This window comes from Rutidosis leptorrhynchoides, chromosome 1 (assembly GCF_046630445.1).
Source record: "Rutidosis leptorrhynchoides isolate AG116_Rl617_1_P2 chromosome 1, CSIRO_AGI_Rlap_v1, whole genome shotgun sequence".
In the NCBI taxonomy this organism is placed as follows: domain Eukaryota; kingdom Viridiplantae; phylum Streptophyta; class Magnoliopsida; order Asterales; family Asteraceae; genus Rutidosis; species Rutidosis leptorrhynchoides.
The window spans coordinates 205,770,582-205,789,604 of record NC_092333.1 but is presented as its reverse complement, the minus strand read 5'-3'; positions in this window follow the sequence as shown (position 1 = coordinate 205,789,604).

Here is a 19,023-nt window from a genome sequence, read left to right as displayed (position 1 = left end):
ATCACACCGGGTACTGCAACGTGGTCTGCGAAAAATGTAAAAGGACTGGGCATATTGGCAAAGACTGCAAGATCACCACCCTGAATGTGAAGATAAACCCTACTGGACCGAGAAAGTGCTATGAATGCGGGAAGACGGGCCACTTTAGAAATGAGTGTCCCAACAAGAGAAAGGACGGCGGACCACCACGTGGAAGAGAATTCAACGTAAACGCGAGGGATTCCCGTGAGAACCCCGACTTGGTCACATGTATATTCACTATCAATAATCTACTTGCTTCTGTCTTATTTGATACTGGTGCCGATAGGAGTTATGTATGTAGACACTTTTGCGATAAGATAAATTGGTCGTTAGTTCCTTTTAAGGAGAGTATGCTTGTAGATGTAGCCAACGGAAAACTTCAGAAAGTTGACCAAACTAGCTGAGGAGCTATTATCAACATAGCTGGTGTGGATTTCGAGATTGACTTGATACCCATTAAATTGGGAAGCTTTGATGTTATTGTCGGTATGGACTGGTTGACCAAGATAAAGGCCGACATTATCTGTGGAGATAAAACTCTTCGTATACCACACGGACACGGTGAGCCACTGATTATTTAAGGACATAGATGTAGCTCGAAACTGAATCTTATTAGTTGCATGAAGGCACAAAAGATCATGAAGAAAGGACGTCTTGCTGTTTTGGCACATGTGAAAACGTTAGAAACCGAGGTGAAGAGCGTGGATGACGTACTAACTGTGAACGAATTTTCCGATGTCTTTCCGAAAGAATTGCCTGGATTACCGCCACCGAGAGCAGTGGAGTTTCAGATCGATTTAGTGCCAGGATCTGCACCTGTAGCTCGCGCACCTTATCGACTCGCACCTTCCGAGATGCAAGAGTTGCAGAGCCAACTACAACAACTGCTAGACCATGGATTTAGCCAACCAAGTTTCTCGCCTTGGGGCGCACCTGTTCTATTTATGAAGAAGAAGGACGGATCTTTCCGCATGTGTATCGACTACCGTGAACTCAACAAATTGATGATTAAGAATCGGTATCCTCTTCCCCGAATAGACGATCTTTTTAATCAACTACAAGGATCGAGCGTTTACTCCAAGATCGATTTGCGATTCGATTATCACCAGTTGAGGGTGAAAGAGAGCGACCTGTTGAAGACTGCATTCAGAACTCGTTATGGTCATTATGAGTTCCTCGTGATGCCATTCGGTTTAACCAACGTACCTGTCGTATTCATGGACCTCATGAATCGTGTCTGCAAGCCATACCTGGATAAGTTCGTTATCGTCTTCATAGACGATATCCTTATCTACTCCAAAAGTGAAGAAGAACATGAGCAACATCTTCGTCTAGTGTTGGAACTCTTGAGACAAGAGCAACTTTATGCCAAATTCTCCAAGTGTGAGTTTTGGTTGAAGGAAGTCCAATTTCTGGGTCAAGTTGTGAGCGACCAGGGTATCAAAGTTGATCCCACAAAGATTGAAGCTATCAGCAAGTGGGAAACCCCCACTACTCCAACGCATATCCGCCAATTTTTAAGCCTCGCCGGTTACTACCGAAGATTTATTGAAGGTTTCTCTCTGATTGCGCGTCCTTTGACCGCGCTGACTCACAAATGGAAGAAGTTCATTTAGGAACCCGAACAAGAATCAGCATTTCAAACCTTGAAAAAGAAGTTAACCACCGCACCTATCTTATCACTTCCTGAAGGCAGTGACAATTTCGTCGTTTATTGCGATGCTTCGAAAAGTGGTTTTGGTTGTGTACTGATGCAACACACAAAGGTTATCGCTTACGCCTCTAGCCAACTGAAGATTCACGAGCGAAATTACACTACGCACGATCTCGAGATTGGATCCGTTGTCTTTGCATTAAAACTGTGGAGACACTATCTTTATGGAACAAAGAGCACTATTTTCACCGATCATAAAAGCCTCCAACACATCTTCGATCAGAAGTAACTGAATATGAGACAGCGTTGATGGATCGAGACGCTGAATGACTATGATTGTGAACTTCGTTATCATCCTGGCAAGGCTAATGTTGTAGCCGACGCTTTGAGCCGAAAAGAGAGGATGGCACCTCTTCGTGTCCGAGCCTTGAACATCACCATTCATTCGAACCTCAATAGCCAGATCCGAGCAGCCCAAGATGAGGCTCTTAAGGAGGAGAATATATCTCATGAATACTTGAACATTCTCGTTTCTCGATTCGAAGTTAAGGAGACTGGACTCCGATGCTATGCCGGAAGAATTTGGGTACCTCGTTATAGAGATCTACGGAACCTTATACTAGATGAAGCCCACAAGTTGAGATATTCGATTCACCCAGGAGCTGGCAAAATGTACTACGATCTTAAGGAACAGTACTGGTGGCCTAATCTTAAGAAGGATGTTGCAACTTATGTTGGGAAGTGTTTAACTTGCTCGAAAGTTAAGGCTGAGCATCAGAAGCCCTCTGGATTACTTCAACAACCGGAAATCCCGCAATGGAAGTGGGAAAGGATAACAATGGATTTCATTACGAAGTTACCAAAGATGGTGGGCGGATACGATACCATCTGGGTTATCGTTGATCGTCTTACCAAATCCGCACACTTTTTAGCCATGAAGGAAACGGATACGATGGAAAGACTCGCTCAACTACACATAAAAGAGGTTGTATCTCGTCTTGGTGTGCCCTTATCGATCATCTCAGATCGCGATCCCCATTTTGCTTCTAGATTTTAGCGTTCTTTGCAAGAAGCCTTGGGAACCCGTCTCGACATGAGTACTGCGTACCATCCACAGACCGACGGGCAAAGCGAACACACAATTCAGACTTTGGAGGACATGTTGCGTGCATGTGTCATTGATTTCATAAAGGCTTGGGAAAGACATTTGCTGCTAGCCGAATTCTCTTACAACAACAGTTATCATTCGAGTATTAATGCTGTGCCTTTTGAAGCATTGTATGGCCGCAAGTGCCGATCTCCTATTTGTTGGGTCGAGGTAGGCGAAACGCAAATCACCGGACCCGAGATAGTCCATGAAACAACTGAGAAGATTGTCCAAATTCAAGCGAGACTCAAGACGGCCCGTGATCGCCAAAAGAGTTATGCAGACCTTAAACGTAAAGACTTTGAATTCAACGTGGGTGACCGTGTAATGTTGAAGGTCACGCCTTGGAAAGGTGTGATCCGTTTTGGAAAACGTGGGAAGTTAAACCCGCGATACATTGGTCCTTTTGAAATCTTGGAGCATGTTGGACCCGTTGCTTACCGTCTGGATCTTCCAACTCAATTGAGCTCAGTTCATCCTACTTTTCATGTATCAAATTTGAAGAAGTGTCTTGCTGAATCGAAACATGTCATACCATTGGAGGAACTTACGATTGATGACAAACTCCACTTCGTGGAAGAACCTGTCGAAATTATGGACCGTGAGGTCAAAACTTTGAAACACAACAAGATTCCAATCGTCCGAGTACGATGGAATGCCAAACGAGGACCTGCGTTTACCTGGGAACGAGAGGATCAAATGATGCAGAAGTATCCTCACCTTTTCCCAACTCCTCCATCTACCTCAGCTTAAAATTTCGGGACGAAATTTTCTTTAACAGGTGGGTAATGTAACGACCCTGGATTTTCCAACGTTTAATTAATAATATTTATTATTAATACTTGTGCTTTAATAAGTGTATTTTTATACATTTACTTGTTACCGTACATGACTTGGCATGTCCCGATTCGTCTTTGTGACACACGAACTTTTCATGAATAATATTTAGAATATTATTTGCATTCATGATTAATTTTTATTAATCATTTTTAATTAACTAAGGTTACTAGTTAATTACTTGGGCTTTTATTTAGATTATTGCTTATTTGGACTTGGGCTTGTGTTAATGGACTTAGAAGCCCACCCTACTTATCATAATGGACTAATTAGCCCAACATTATATTAATGATGCTTTAAGACTAAACAAGATTAATTAAGTTATGAGGAATCTAGTTACTAGTACATTTACACCATTTTCCCACACCCTTTAGCTTTAATGCCATTTCAAGCTCACCCCATGTGATGACCCAGAAATTTCCGAACAAATTTAAACTTAATCTTTATATGGTCTCGATACGATAAGCAAAAGCTATTAAATAGAGTTTCAATAGTTCTCGAACTGTTTATATGAATACATTTAACCTTTGGCCATTCCCGACGATTCACGAACAGTAATGTGTATATAGATATGGTATAATAAATGGTAATATATTTTATTTAATTACAAGTTGATTATATAATTGTTATATTAACATTATTATCATTATCATTATTGTTAATATTAATACGTGTATTTTTAATATTAAACAATTCTAAAATAAAGTATATATGTATCTATAACATTTGTGATGTATGAGTGATGATATTATTGATATTATTATTATTATTATCAATAATAATACCAATATTATTATAACCAATAAGATTATTATTATCATTTATGTTATTAATAACATTACTAGTAATTAAAATTAAAATTAAAATTAAAATTATCATTATTGTTAGTATTATTGATATCATCATTAATAATATTAGTATTTTTATTATTATTATTAATACACTTATCAAAATTAGTAATGTTAATAAATGTTATTAATAAATTAATATCAATAATTCACCTAAATATTATAAATATATAAATACATATATATACTCTGTATAAAAAGTTAGATACAGATATATATAGATACACCGTATAACAAACACAAAAAAGGGTATGCAGTTTCATATCGTTATCAACCTTTGTGAATTGATTTTCAATATCCAAATTCGTACCAATCACAGTCCAATCAAGGGTATAATCCAAGAAGTTGTTAGCAATTGTAATCGTCACTTATTTTTTATATATTTTTTTTTCATGTACGAATGAATAACCTATTGAATTCACTTGGATTATAAAATCAATCTAATGGCAGTAATATGAATTACACATTCTGTTCTTTCACCATCAAGATCAATTATCAATTTTCCATTCGTTGCCTTATGAAAAATTAAACTGAAAACTGAGAAAAAAAAAGCACGTTGCTCTGTTCATTTTTCGTTAAATCAAAACCTCAATTTTGTATTTAATTTCAGAATCTGTAATTGCAGTCGTGTTAGGATTCATCAACTAAAACCATCTTTAAAGAATCAAAACTCAATTCCTTTTAACAAGTTTGGATTTTAGAGTCAAAGCTATATGCCAAAAAGTCAACCGATCTGTTATTGGGGAAATTCGAAGTCGTTTTTGAGTTTAAGGAGAAATTAACGATTCGTAAAGTTTCTATCAATGATTTAAAACATCTTTTATGTTGTGATCTTTGTCTAAAAACTATTCTAAATTCGAAAGTAGAAATCGAATCTGTTTATGTTCTTCGACTACACAGCAAGTCATTTAATTTTTTTTCTTGGGTTTAATTAAATCAATTTTCATTTTAGATTATTTACAACTGAAATTTGAATTTTTTTCAAACAATAAACTAGTTAATTGATTGAGTGTTGGGTCTCTATTGGATTAAACGAAGAAGAGGAGGAAAAAAGGGAACTAGTTTTGTTTACGGGTTTTATAGTTATGAATCCAGTAATATTTCAGAAAATGGGCAATGGCCCAACGGTTAAGGGATTGTGTAGTGAACGGGAGGTCGCGGGTTCGAGTCCGGGCATGGGCTATTTTTTTTTTTTGAAAATCCTTCCTTTGAGGTAGCCTTTATACATTATTATTATTATTGCTTATTAATATTAATTATTGTTATTATTATTATTATTATTATTATTATTATTATTATTATTATTATTATTATTATTATTATTATTATTATTATTATTATTATTATTATTATTATTATTATTATTATTATTATTATTATTATTATTATTAATATGATTATTATTGTTATGACTATTATTGTTATTGTTATTAATATTAGTATTATAATTATTATTGCTATTAATATTACTAATATAAGCAGTAGTTAACACTTATGATTATTATTAGGTATTAATAATATTATGATTAATATTATTATCATTTTATTATTATGTAACATCATTAAGTATCACTGATGTTATTATTATTATCATTAATATCAATATAAAGTATTATTATTAAGATTATCATTGGTAATAAGATTGTTATTATAATTTTTATTATTAAGTATTATGTATTATAATCAAAATTAATATTTTCATTAACATTAGTAGTAAACTTTTCATTTTATTAAGAATTACCGTTATTATCAAAAGATTTATCATTAAAACTATCATTAATATTATTATTAATAAAATCATTAATATTATTATCATTATTATTAACACTAGTATTATCATTATTATTATTATTTTAATCGCTACTAATGTTATTTTGGTATTATTATAATTACTATTTTTACAAACAAATGAAAAGTATATATATATATATATATATATATATATATATATATATATATATATATATATATATATATATATATATATATATATATGTATAATATTTACTACATATAACATAATAAAATTAACATTTTTATATACAAAATGAAAATATAAAACATATATATATATATATATATATATATATATATATATATATATATATATATATATATATATATATATATATATATATATATTCAATATAAAAATAATATAACTAATAAAGTTATAATATATATATATATATATATATATATATATATATATATATATATATATATATATATATATATATATATATATAAATTTGATCGATTACGATTACGTACATTAATAAATATACAAATGATATAGGTAACTGAATCCGAGGTCAACCTAACACTTGTTAAATGATGTCATATGTATTTTTACTACAAAATACATTAGGTGAGTTTCATTTGCCTTTTTACCCTTTATATTTTTGTGCTGAGAATACATGCGCAATTTTTATAAATGTTTTACGAAATAGACACAAGTAATCGAAACTACATTATATGGTTGAATGATCGAAGCCGAATATGCCCCTTTTTGCTTGGTAGCCTAAGAATTAGGGAACATCACTAATTTTGAGAATTAGTGCACGCCTAATTGACGCGAATCCTAAAGATATATCTATTGGGCCTAACGAACCCCATCCAAAGTACCGGATGCTTTAGTACTTCGATGTTGTTTTTATCATGTCCGAAGGATTTCCCAGAATGATAGGGGATATTCTTATATGCATCTTGTTAATGTCGGTTACCAGGTGTTCAATCCATATGAATGATTATTTTTGTCTCTATGCATGGGACGTATATTTATGAGAAATGAAAATCTTGTGGTCTATTAAAATGATAAAAATGAATGATTATGATAAACTAATGAACTCACCAACCTTTTGGTTGACACTTTAAAGCATGTTTATTCTCAGGTACGAAAGAAATCTTCCGTTGTGCATTTGCTCATTTTAGAGATATTATTTGGAGTCATTCATGAAATATTTCAAAAGACGTTGCATTCGAGTCATCGAGTTCATCAAGATTATTACTAAGTCAATTATAGTTGAATATACTATGAAATGGTATGTATGCCGTCAATTTTCGATGTAATGAAAGTTTGTCTTTTAAAAACGAATGCAATTTTTGCAAAATTGTATCATATAGAGGTCAAGTACCTCGCGATGTAACCAACTATTGTGAATCATTTGTAATCGATATGGACTTCGTCCGGATGGATTAGGACGGGGCATTTCACCCCACCTCCCCATGTATGAAAGTAGAAGACTTGACTTGCCTCTTTGGTCCCCTTGAGAACCGTCAGCCTAGGGTGGAGTGGGAGGGAGTTTTGTTTCAATTTTTGGTTATTCTGTCATTACACTTCATACTTCACACACACACACACACTTACTTGCACTCTTTCTCTCATCTTTTTTTTCTCTCAACTTGTAAGTAACATGAACAATTTCTCTCTTCTTTTTCCTTTACAAAACCGAAGCATGAACACATCATCATCATCATTACTTGTTCTTGTTGTTGTTTAATTACTTGTAGTTGTTTGTTGTTGTTAAGAATCAAACTTTCTAGTTTGTTCTTCATATCATCTTGTTCATACAAGAACATACAAGAACCTAAACTTTCTAGTTATGGTTCTACACTTAAAGTTTTAAAAGATTTAAAGTTCATGAGTTTATAATCATACTTGAGTTCATGTTGTAAACTTAAGGTTTACTTTCTTAAAGATCAAAGCCTTGGCTTGAATCTTTAAAAGTATGAACAACCATGAACTTATTACTTGTAGATTAGTTTATTTCTTCATTTCTTGCATCTTTGAATTCGTGATTTTAGTTTTGTTGGTCAAGTGTTACTAGTTAATCTTGATCTCATTTTTTTTCTTGAACTAAAGTTAACTTTGTAAGTTCAAGAACATGGAAGTATAACTTTCTAGTTATAACTTCACATACTTATAAAAGATCTAAGTTTCTATAGCTTATGGTCTACTTATTATGTTGTAAACAAAAGCTTGTAAGCTTATATACACTTTACAAGATGAAAATCTAAGTTTCATAACTTATGGTTTCATTAAAGTAAAGATCCAAGTATTATAACTTAGGATCTAACTTAAGAACTTTAGATCTAGACTTTTGGGTCTAGGATCTTCAAGATCTAACTAAGAACTATGTTCTATAACTTAAGATCTTGTTTATTTAGTTTACTTTCAAGTTTGTAGCTTAATATTACTTTTGTAACTCATGTATGTGTCGGATCTAAGATCTTGATGTAACTTTGGTTCATCAAACTACATACAACTCTTAAGTGAGTTGTGCAACTTATCTTAGACTTACACTTGTGTTATGATGGTCAAACCTTGGTTAAGATGATGCAAACCCATCAACGAGTTGTACACTTGAAGCTATACGCATCAAGGATGAGAACCGTGATGAACATCAAGCACCAAGAACCCACCAGAACACCTTTCTTACTATTTTCTGGAACTGATCAGACTACCTGGGCTACTGTAAAGTTGATTTTCAATTAGTTTGGTTCGAGTAGATAATTTTCCGTTTAGATCTTGTCTTAATTCGAGTTACGGTTTAGCATCACATATTGTCTTTCCAATGTGAGAAATAGACAACCTTGAATTTTCGGCTGTCAACACGACTCTCTTTCCTTTGTAATCCTCCATTTCTTGCAGCTTCGTCCCATCGTTGGTCATATCATTTGAGCACCCAGAATCGATGATCCAATCATCTTTGTAGTTTATTTTTAACTTTAAGGTTGCTGCAAGAGCTTGATCATCCATGTCAGCTTCAACGGAGAGTCCTGATTCTGCATCCCAAGTTTCCTCATTAATGGATGCTTCGAATGTGACCTCTTTCTTCTCATCTCTTGCGGCGGCCACATTTCCTTCGAAAGTTCGCCTTCTGGGGAATCTACAATCTCGAGCAAAATGACCCTTCTTGCCACAATTGAAGCATTCACCATTCTTTCTCTTATCATTTTCTCCGTATTGTTGGCGATGATCTCTTCTTCCTTGTTGAGCTCCCCCTGAAGCGTTGCCTTTTGATTTTGGGTGACCCTTCCACCCATATGTCTTACTTTCTTTCATCGCCTCTTGTCTTCGAGATGTTGCTTTCTTCTTATTGGTAAAGAGTGCATCTTCTCCGTCTTTTATGGTTACTTCATTCATCTGCTTGGCTAATGCCTCTTGATTAGCCAATAAATTCTCCAGCTCTATTAATGATGGTTGAATAGGTCATCCTCTCATAGCGGCTATAAATCCATTATACTCGGATCTTAAGCCATGGATGATAATTCTCTTCATCCTTGCATCACTCAGTTTCTCTTCAGGAGCAAGTTGAGATATCTCACGACAAATAGATTTCACCTTGGTGAAATACTGAGAAATGGATAGACTTCCTTGTGAGATACCTGCGAGTTCATTTTCCAAGAGCTGGAGGCGTGCTTCATTCTTCTTTGAAAATAATTTTTCAAAAGTTTCCCAAGCGGCCTTTGGTGTTTTCTCGTCACAGATGTGCTCCAATAGATCCTCCTCGATTGTAGTGTTCAATATAAATAAAGCCTTCCCGGCCTTGATGTTCCATTTTCTCAAGGCTTCGGCATTTTATTTTGGTGGAGGCGTTGTGTCACTGCCAGCAACTATTTCCAATAAATCGTGTCCTTGTAGATAGGATTCTATGCAAGTCCGCCAATAACCATAGTTGTGGTTATTGAGACTCTTGATTCCACTGCTCGTACTTGTAAGATCTGCCATCATGACGTCCAACGTCCAATAAGCTTGGTCCCTGACCGATGAGCTTTCATAGTTCCTAACTGTGCTCCGACAGAATCTCCCTTAGAGCCTTGGTGAAAACAAGTCGATGTAAACGTCCAACGTTTACCGATTTCCTCCACTAGAAATGGTCCTGAACGACCCGCTCTGATACCAATTGTTGAAAGCTTCGACGAGCCCAACACACCCACTATTGAGGACCTAGGTTATACTCACTCACTACACCAACACTTTGACGTTGGTTAGCCTTTAATTTTATAAATCTTTAGTGCACAATAATACTTAGGCGACAGTGTCGACCATATATTATTTAGGCGGTATAACCGACCATATATCACTTAGGCGGCAAAGCCGATCATATAATAGATACAACACAAGTGCACTAAGAACTTAAACACAAACTGAGGCTTAACGGGGAAACTTAACAAAGAACACTTTTATTAATACAAAGAAACAATTACAATATTATGGACTCAACTCACACTCTTACTTCTTCACAACTTCTACTTCTAACTCTTTTTCACTTCTTACTTCTTCTCTACTTCACACTTCACTTACTCACACCTTACACAAATGAACTACTCATCACCCATATTTATACTACCCCATGGAACATTCTAGAAACTAGATATTTTCATGGATAAATATCTAGATATTTTCTACACATACAAATATCTAGATTTTTTCTATCAAATACAAATTTCTAGATTTTTCCTACCATATTCTAAATTCTAGATATTTTCTTATACTTATTAATATCTAGATATTTTACATATATACATCTACTAATATCAAATTGCATTGTATTTTAACAGATTCGATGAATTTTTAACCCTCGAGAAGATAAATTAAGTCTTGTAGGAAAACAGTTACGAGCCAAGTCACTTTTTGCTAGCGCACAACCATCGCAATTATCACAACCACCACCATTGCAACCATCACTGTAAACGTAACCTCTATGGTAGTCAGTTCCTCTTAATTATTGATAATATCAATCAATCAATCTATTTATCTAATTAAAATGCAGATGGTAGAAATGGTCCAGGTTTTGGTGGTGGTAATCAAAGGAAGTTTGGTGGTCCTTCATGGAGTTTCAATAGAAATAATCAATGGCAAGGTAATTTTAATCAAAGAAAGGCTTCTGATGATATAAAGATCAAGGAATCTGTTAAGAAGAATAGTCAACAAAGTCAGTCCCATAAAAGTCATATTCATAATGTTTTGAAGAAAAGGGATAAAGGGAACGGCATTGATGGTGAAGGTAATAATAAGACGACTTATTCCAAAGATAGAATTGAAACAAGTAATCATTTTTCTGTATTAGTAGATGATGAGGGTAATACTGATGGTAATATTGATGAGATTATAATTGAAGTCGGGGAATCCACGTATTGATAGTCTCCTTCTTTATGTCTAGTGTAGGTCCTCGAGTTTCACTCTAATTCGTGTTGCTCGTGTTGTAATCCTCTTTGTAACATCTCCTTTTATCAATAAAATTTCTTGCTTTTCAAAAAAATTTATCTAATTAAAATATTTTTGATAAACTTTAATTCGATCTCCGCAATATTTTATGTCATTTGAATCTTCACTCTGTAAAATTCTTAACTGTAGAGATTCTTTAGTTTGTAAATATGCTTCGGTCTCTATCTTTACAAGGTGAACCTTCACTTTATAATTTAATATGCTCAAACACTTAATGAAATCAAACTTTCTAGACACCGGTTGATATTCAATCAAGATACAAACGAAGGTTATAAGTAACTCTTTAAATTGAAAAAAAAAAAAAAAAAAAATTGACAAGACCCACTACTCCATAACTCCATTGTTGATGACCCATCAATATTATAAAATAGAAAAAATAATATCTTTATTTTGATTAGGTCTACACCTGGCTCGTGATTTGCGAGGTCCTTCTCGCCAACTAGGAACATTCGACCATCATCTAGAACTAAAATCAGGACTAAGGAGCACCTCTCCCACTTTGGGAGCCACCTTGCCAACCTAGACACCAAGCTCGCGAACCGCGAGCCTCCTTTGGAGATGTTTGCACTATTGTTTTAGTATTCTCCAGTATTGTAAACTCCTAATCTGTTTTACCCAATGCATATTGAAGACTTGTTGGTTCCCCAAGACTAATCATTCTCGCCTCCAAATCCTTGAGATGCCTGAGTTACCTAATCTCCTTTGTTGACTTCCAAAAATCAGTTGTACACTCACTTCTCCCTTTTTAACACCTTTTTCAGCATCGAAGTTGTGTGATTCTAAAATTTATGAAGAGCCTTTACCATGAGACTTACAAGCTAGTGTTGTAAAAACCCCGATTACTGACTGATTAATCTTTGATTAATCATTTTTAGGAGCAATCCGTTCCGATTTCTAAAAATTCGTTTAATTAAACGGTCAACGTCAATTAATAGATCAAAATCAAATTTGGTAATTGAAGTCAGTTAAAGTCAAAAATGGTTAACATTTTAACATGAATTTAAACTAGAATTTTATAGTTTTGAAGCAAAATGAACAATTTTAAACAATTATGTTAAAAAATATCTTAATATTTATGATTTTTTTTTCTATAGTTACACATATAATTTCTAAAATTTAACATTTAAATGTATACAGTACAATCCGATTAATCTCCGATTAATTCCCGAATTACCGATTAATCCTTTTGAAGTCCCGACCGATTAATCCCCGAATAGCGAATTCTGCAACCTTGCTTATACCAACTGATTCAAAAACTTCAAACAAAAAAAAAAAAAAAAAAAAAAAAAAAAAAAAAAAAAACCCTATTTCCATCACTTTTGCAAACAACATTTGCCTTAGTGACTTTCGAGAGACATAATTTATTGACGTGTCCAACCATTCCACACTTGAAACATGTGAAATATTTCTTTTTCATGTTTTCACTTTCCTCATCAATTGAATCCTTCTTTACCACATTTGAGTTCCACTTCCTTCTTTAATCAGCCTCTGCTTCGAGACATATATAAGAATCATTGCATCAGTCCTGCAACAAGTTATCGTAAATCTTGACCTTGAAGATACGCTTCCATACCAAGGTTGAAGAAATCAGAACTCGGAGAATTCTCGGGGGGACCATTTCTTGGAGTTCTCGGATAACTTGGGGAGTTCTCGGCGGTTCACTTTCGTTGACTTTTGGGATAATTTTTACGATACCCGAGATTTGACCGATTTGACCAAGATTTGATCGATTTTTGACCGAGAAACTCAATTTATCGGTCGTTGACCGATTAAACCAGTCGTTGAACATTTTTTGGCCGATTCCATGCAGCAACTCCAAAACGATTTCTCAGCGAGAACTCGGTCGATTTTTCCAATTTTTGCAACCTTGCTCCATACACATACATTAATACATGTAGTTGATCCCTACAAGTTTCGTCATTCAATATTGCATGTTTCCACCATTTTCGTTTGTGATCTCCACTGATGATAGCAAGAAATTTTTTTTTCCTAACACTTTGAGTATTATAAAAGAAAGACAAAATTGCACGGAGGGTCCCTGTGGTATGTTCAAAATAACAACCGGAGTCCAAAAGAATTTTTTCGACTTGGGGGGTCACTGTAGTATGCAATAGTTTCACTGGAGGTCCAACGTCCTAACGTCTGTGTAAATCTAACGGTTTAGTGGTGCACATGACTTGCACATGAGGGTTATTTTGTCTTTTCCCTTTTCCATGTGCTTTATATTCACCTTGCCCCTTCTCATGTGCAAGTCATGTGCTTGTTACCTACCAACCTCCTACCTGCTAGTTCCCTTCTCACCTAATTTAATCCCCTTCTCAAATTTTCTAACCCAAAGATCCTACAACACAAATTCATGATTCATAATCAAAACCTAATCCTCGTCATCATTCAATTCGAATTTACAACAATAAAATCATCAATAACAAGAATTTGTTCACTCGTCGATCAGAAATTCAAGCTATGGAAGTCTATGGAACAATTTAGCCAATCACAAGTTGATTTGAGTACGGTTTCTCTTCCTAATCACTCACTCAAGCTTTTTGAAGCATAAAATCGAATGGAAATTCAGCACAGTGATCGAGATTTGAAGGTCAAACTTACAAGTTTTTGGTCAATGAATTAATTGGATCAAATTAGTGATGTTCAGATGTTAGAAGTAGTTGTCGAGCATTCATAAGGTATTTTTTAAGCATCTTTTGTTAATATATCAACATATGAAACTCAACAGAAATCGATTTCACTTTTAAAGTTCATATGGAAATTACGTTTGGTATTCAATTGTGAGTTCTGCAATTTCAAGAGATTTGAATATTGATTCTTCACAAACGAACTTAGTCACTACATCATGAACATATTACAACATATATGATGCATCAATTCCGTTGAATTGAAGTTTTAGCAAATAGCGTGAAGCAACAGAACATTGTTGATGGTGAGAAGAACACCTACACACCAACTATTTCTTTTTTCCTTTCACTTGCTTCTTCCACCACATCCATCATTGTAACTACAGTCAAATCCCAAACGTATTTGATACTCTCTGGCTATCCATGGTTGCTAAGTAAGGATGTAGGTTCTCAATTTTTGAATCTGGGTTTAATAATATTTGATAGATTTTGAGTTTGAATTTGAGGGGGCTAATAGGGATGGATGGATATTTGATGGTATGTCAATGAGAAAGAAGAATGGATAAAGACATGAAAAAATTCATCAGCCTTTGTTTGATGGTTAGTTTGATCTACGGAGTACTTATTAAGGATATTGAGTTTTATTTGAGAATTATGTGAAATTGTAAAGATTTATGCAATTTGTGTTTGAAGATTGTTGGGTTCATCGAATGTGAAGGGAAAAGCAGTCAAGGAAAAGATAATTAGGTGGGTGAAAGAGATAAAAAGTTGCAATGACTATTTTACCCTCATGTGCACTGCACATGATAGATGTTAACAGAATAAATTGACAGACGTTACCAAATGGACTCCCCGTGAAATAATTGCATACCACAGTGACCCCCCAAGTTGAAAAATTTCTTTTGGACTCCGGTTGTTATTTTGAACATACCACAGGGACCCCTCGTGCAATTTTGTCTAAAAGAAACTAAAACTGCCTACAACCAAGATACAAAAATTGCCTAGCAAAGCTCTGATACTATGTGACAAAAGCTAAATGGTGTGATGAAAAGTGTATAAAAGAAATATAGAACTTTAAAATGTATGTATTGATACTCAATCAAGAGACCAATGAAGGTTACAAGTGACTCTTTAAATAGAAAATCAAATGACAAGTCTCTTTACTCCGCTAATAACACATTAGCCATGAATAAGGAAATGAAAACTTGCGACTAAGTCTTTGACCATGACCGATCTAAACTAAAAAAATAAAATAAAAAAATAACGTCTTTATATTGGTCAGGTCTACACACGACTTGCGACCCGTGAACCGGAAACCACTCATGTGACGCCCCGTACAAAGTCAACGTGTACGGATCGTCAACAACAGGATCATTACAAGGTCAAACACTATATGCTATTTCAAAAGAAGTTTGCATTCATAAGAAAAGGTGATGTCTTTTCCAACATCAAATGTTTTACAATGAAAGTATGCTTCTATGAATAGAAGAAATTAATAATAGTGCGTGACCCAATGGTCGTTAAGAATACATTGTTCAAAAGTAATAAAGTTTGAATGCAAAATAAACGTTTCATACGAAGACATCTCTAATAAGCGCAGCGGGAGTCTACAAAGCATGGAAACTACAGCGGAAGCAATCAAACCTTAAGCACCTGAGAAAAACATGCTTAAAAACGTCAACATAAAGGTTGGTGAGCTATAGTTTAACGTAACAGTAATGTAAGGTAGGCCACGAGATTTCAGTGTTTCAAAACAGTATGAAAAGTATATGTATAACCGTGGGTACTTGGTAACTAACTTAACGTAAATAACACCCCCTAAAAGTACTTGACGAGTGCGTAAGTTTACGAAGTATTAAACACTTGTTAAATGCTAGCGCGACTAGCCCGAGTGGGGATGTCAAACCCTATGGATCCATATCTAAGATTCGCGTTCACCGGTTCAAAGACCAATGACTAAACGTTACCGAGCTAAGGGGAAAGTTTATGCCGTTGTATAACCCACACATATATAAAGTTTAAGTACTCGTGCCTAGTATGTAAAACGTAAAATGCTCATGTATTCTCAATCCCAAAATAGTTAAAGTAAAAAGGGATGCTATAACTCACAGTGAAAAGTAGTAAAGTTGATTCGGGAAAGTAAGCAAGTAGTTTGTCCAAAAGGTCCTCAACCTAAGTCAAAAGTTACTGAGTCAGTAAATCGTTCCCAAAGGTTTAAAAGTATGTAAATTAGGTCTTAAGTATCATCATCATTCATCATTAATCAAAAAGGGTAAAGTAAGTTTCAATCAAGAATAGAGTTTGAAATAAAGGCTGATTTCGTTCAGTCGCCACGACCTCTATACAAACTGAAATTAGGTGAGACCATTGGCCATGCCTCCGTATATGAGTCCCCTAGTTTCTGACCAATTTACAGAACCAAACTCTTCATCATTTGACCGTGGTGACGGTTTAAGTGCGAGTAGGTCAGAAATTTCAGCACAACGTTAATAGGGTGTAGTGACTTTCGGAAGGCCATAAATCCTAAAACGTAACTCGGATTAAGACGAGGTCTAAACATAAAATCATCTACTCGAACCGAACTAGATGGAAATCAACTTTTTCCAATAGCCCATGTGACGACCCAGAAATTTCCCACCAAATTTAAACTTTATTCTTATATGATTTCGATACGATAAGCAAAGTCTGTAACGATGAGTCTCCAAATTTTTGAATTTGTTTATATAGATTCAATTGATCTTCGACTGTTCTCGGTGATTCACGAACCAATATTTGTAAATAGATACATATATTATAATAATTTGAAGTATAATTTAAAATATTATATGCTTTAATTAACTATGTAAAATAAAAATAAAATATAATATTATCATTAAAATAAATAAAGAAAGTTAATTTAAAAATATCAGATTTCTCGGAATACTTTTATCCGCCACTGATTAATAACGGAATACGATATAATACTCCGCGAAGACTGTCGGTAATTAGAATCCAAAAATCATAGGCTCCTAACTGTTCTTTTAAATTTGAATGATTGGCATTTTAAATTGATTGATTAGCGATTAGCACCGTGTTCCTTTTGATTCAATCATCAATCATCAACTACATATTATAATTATATATACAACACCACTTGCACATTCAACCAAATTAAAAAGGTAATGTTATTGTTTGAATGTTGAATTCATTGCATATTACTGTGTTCAGTTTTGTATCATTCCAACTTTAAGACATATATCATTACATAAGTATTTGTTCTCTTCCCACTATCACAATTATCACAAATGGTGAAACAAAAACATCTATATATCTTCTATATCTATATACGTATTATTACTCCGTAAATTTTGCAATCTCATCACCTTTTCTTATTCAACTTATCAACCCCCACTAAAACTTGTCTCTCAATAATGTGTTACTTGTTATATGTTCTTTTCATATCTTCTAACTGGAATATGAATTATTAATATACTATTATTTATTATTAATATTATATATAAGTTATTATGTGATATATATAGGTGATGGATAGATCAAACATCACCACACCTTGCATTATTCTGCTGTTTGTCGAAGCATTCCTTACAACTACCATTTCCACCTAAACCACCACCTTCTATCTCTTGCCCAGCCATTGTAGACCACCATCACGATACACCATCATCCATCACCACCTGCACCCCCCACGGATCACCAACCATGTACTCACCTCGTCAAGAACAAACCCACAACATCGTCTTGTCCAATATCCATTTAACCATCATTATCTACCCTTGCTCTCTTCTGCTTCTCCTATTCGAACAACATCACAACAATCATGAACTGCATCTAATGCTACGCATATTTTTTTTATTTTTCTGCTGCTATATTTTTCTGATCAAGCAACCACTTGCAACCATGGTTAATTGCTGTCATGATCAATCATCAAACCCACCTGCAAAAGGTTGATTGTTACGCTGCTATGCTTACTGTTTTCTAATGCTATTCGAACTCCACAGCTTCACCTACATAAACCACCTTCAACGCCATTAAACCACCACACGCAGCACGTTTTTCCTGTCTTCTGTTGCGTTGTAAACCCAGAACCCACAATCATTATTACGCTGCTATAGTTGCCTTCTATTTTTGATCGAGAAACACCACCCACAGCCATCGAAAATTAACCACCAAACCATCGTTAGTATTATTTCTTTTCTCGCTGTTATGATTGTCGAAGAACCCACCTAAAATCACTAATCCATCATCATCGAGTCACTTGGAGTTTTCTTTTGTTGATTGTGTGATTGTAATTATCATCAAACACACTCGACAACTTCTAGTGCCTGTCGACATCAACAAATACATGTTCACAAGCTTAAAGTTGTCAATTTGATTATTTATAGTATTATAACATACATGAGACACTAATTGGGACTTGTTGGCTGACACAATGGCCACATATATGACGTGGTGATATTTAGGATAAATAATACATGAAGATTCTGATATCTAGTTAATACATATTTTTTTTATTCAGTCAAGTGAGAAACCAAACAAGTCACAAACATTTTTGGCCATGTTAATTTGTCATTTGGACTTCGTTTAAAACTTGCATATCGTTTAATGGGCTAAGTATCTAACCGGGGATTGATTGATAAGTGGACTGCAATATA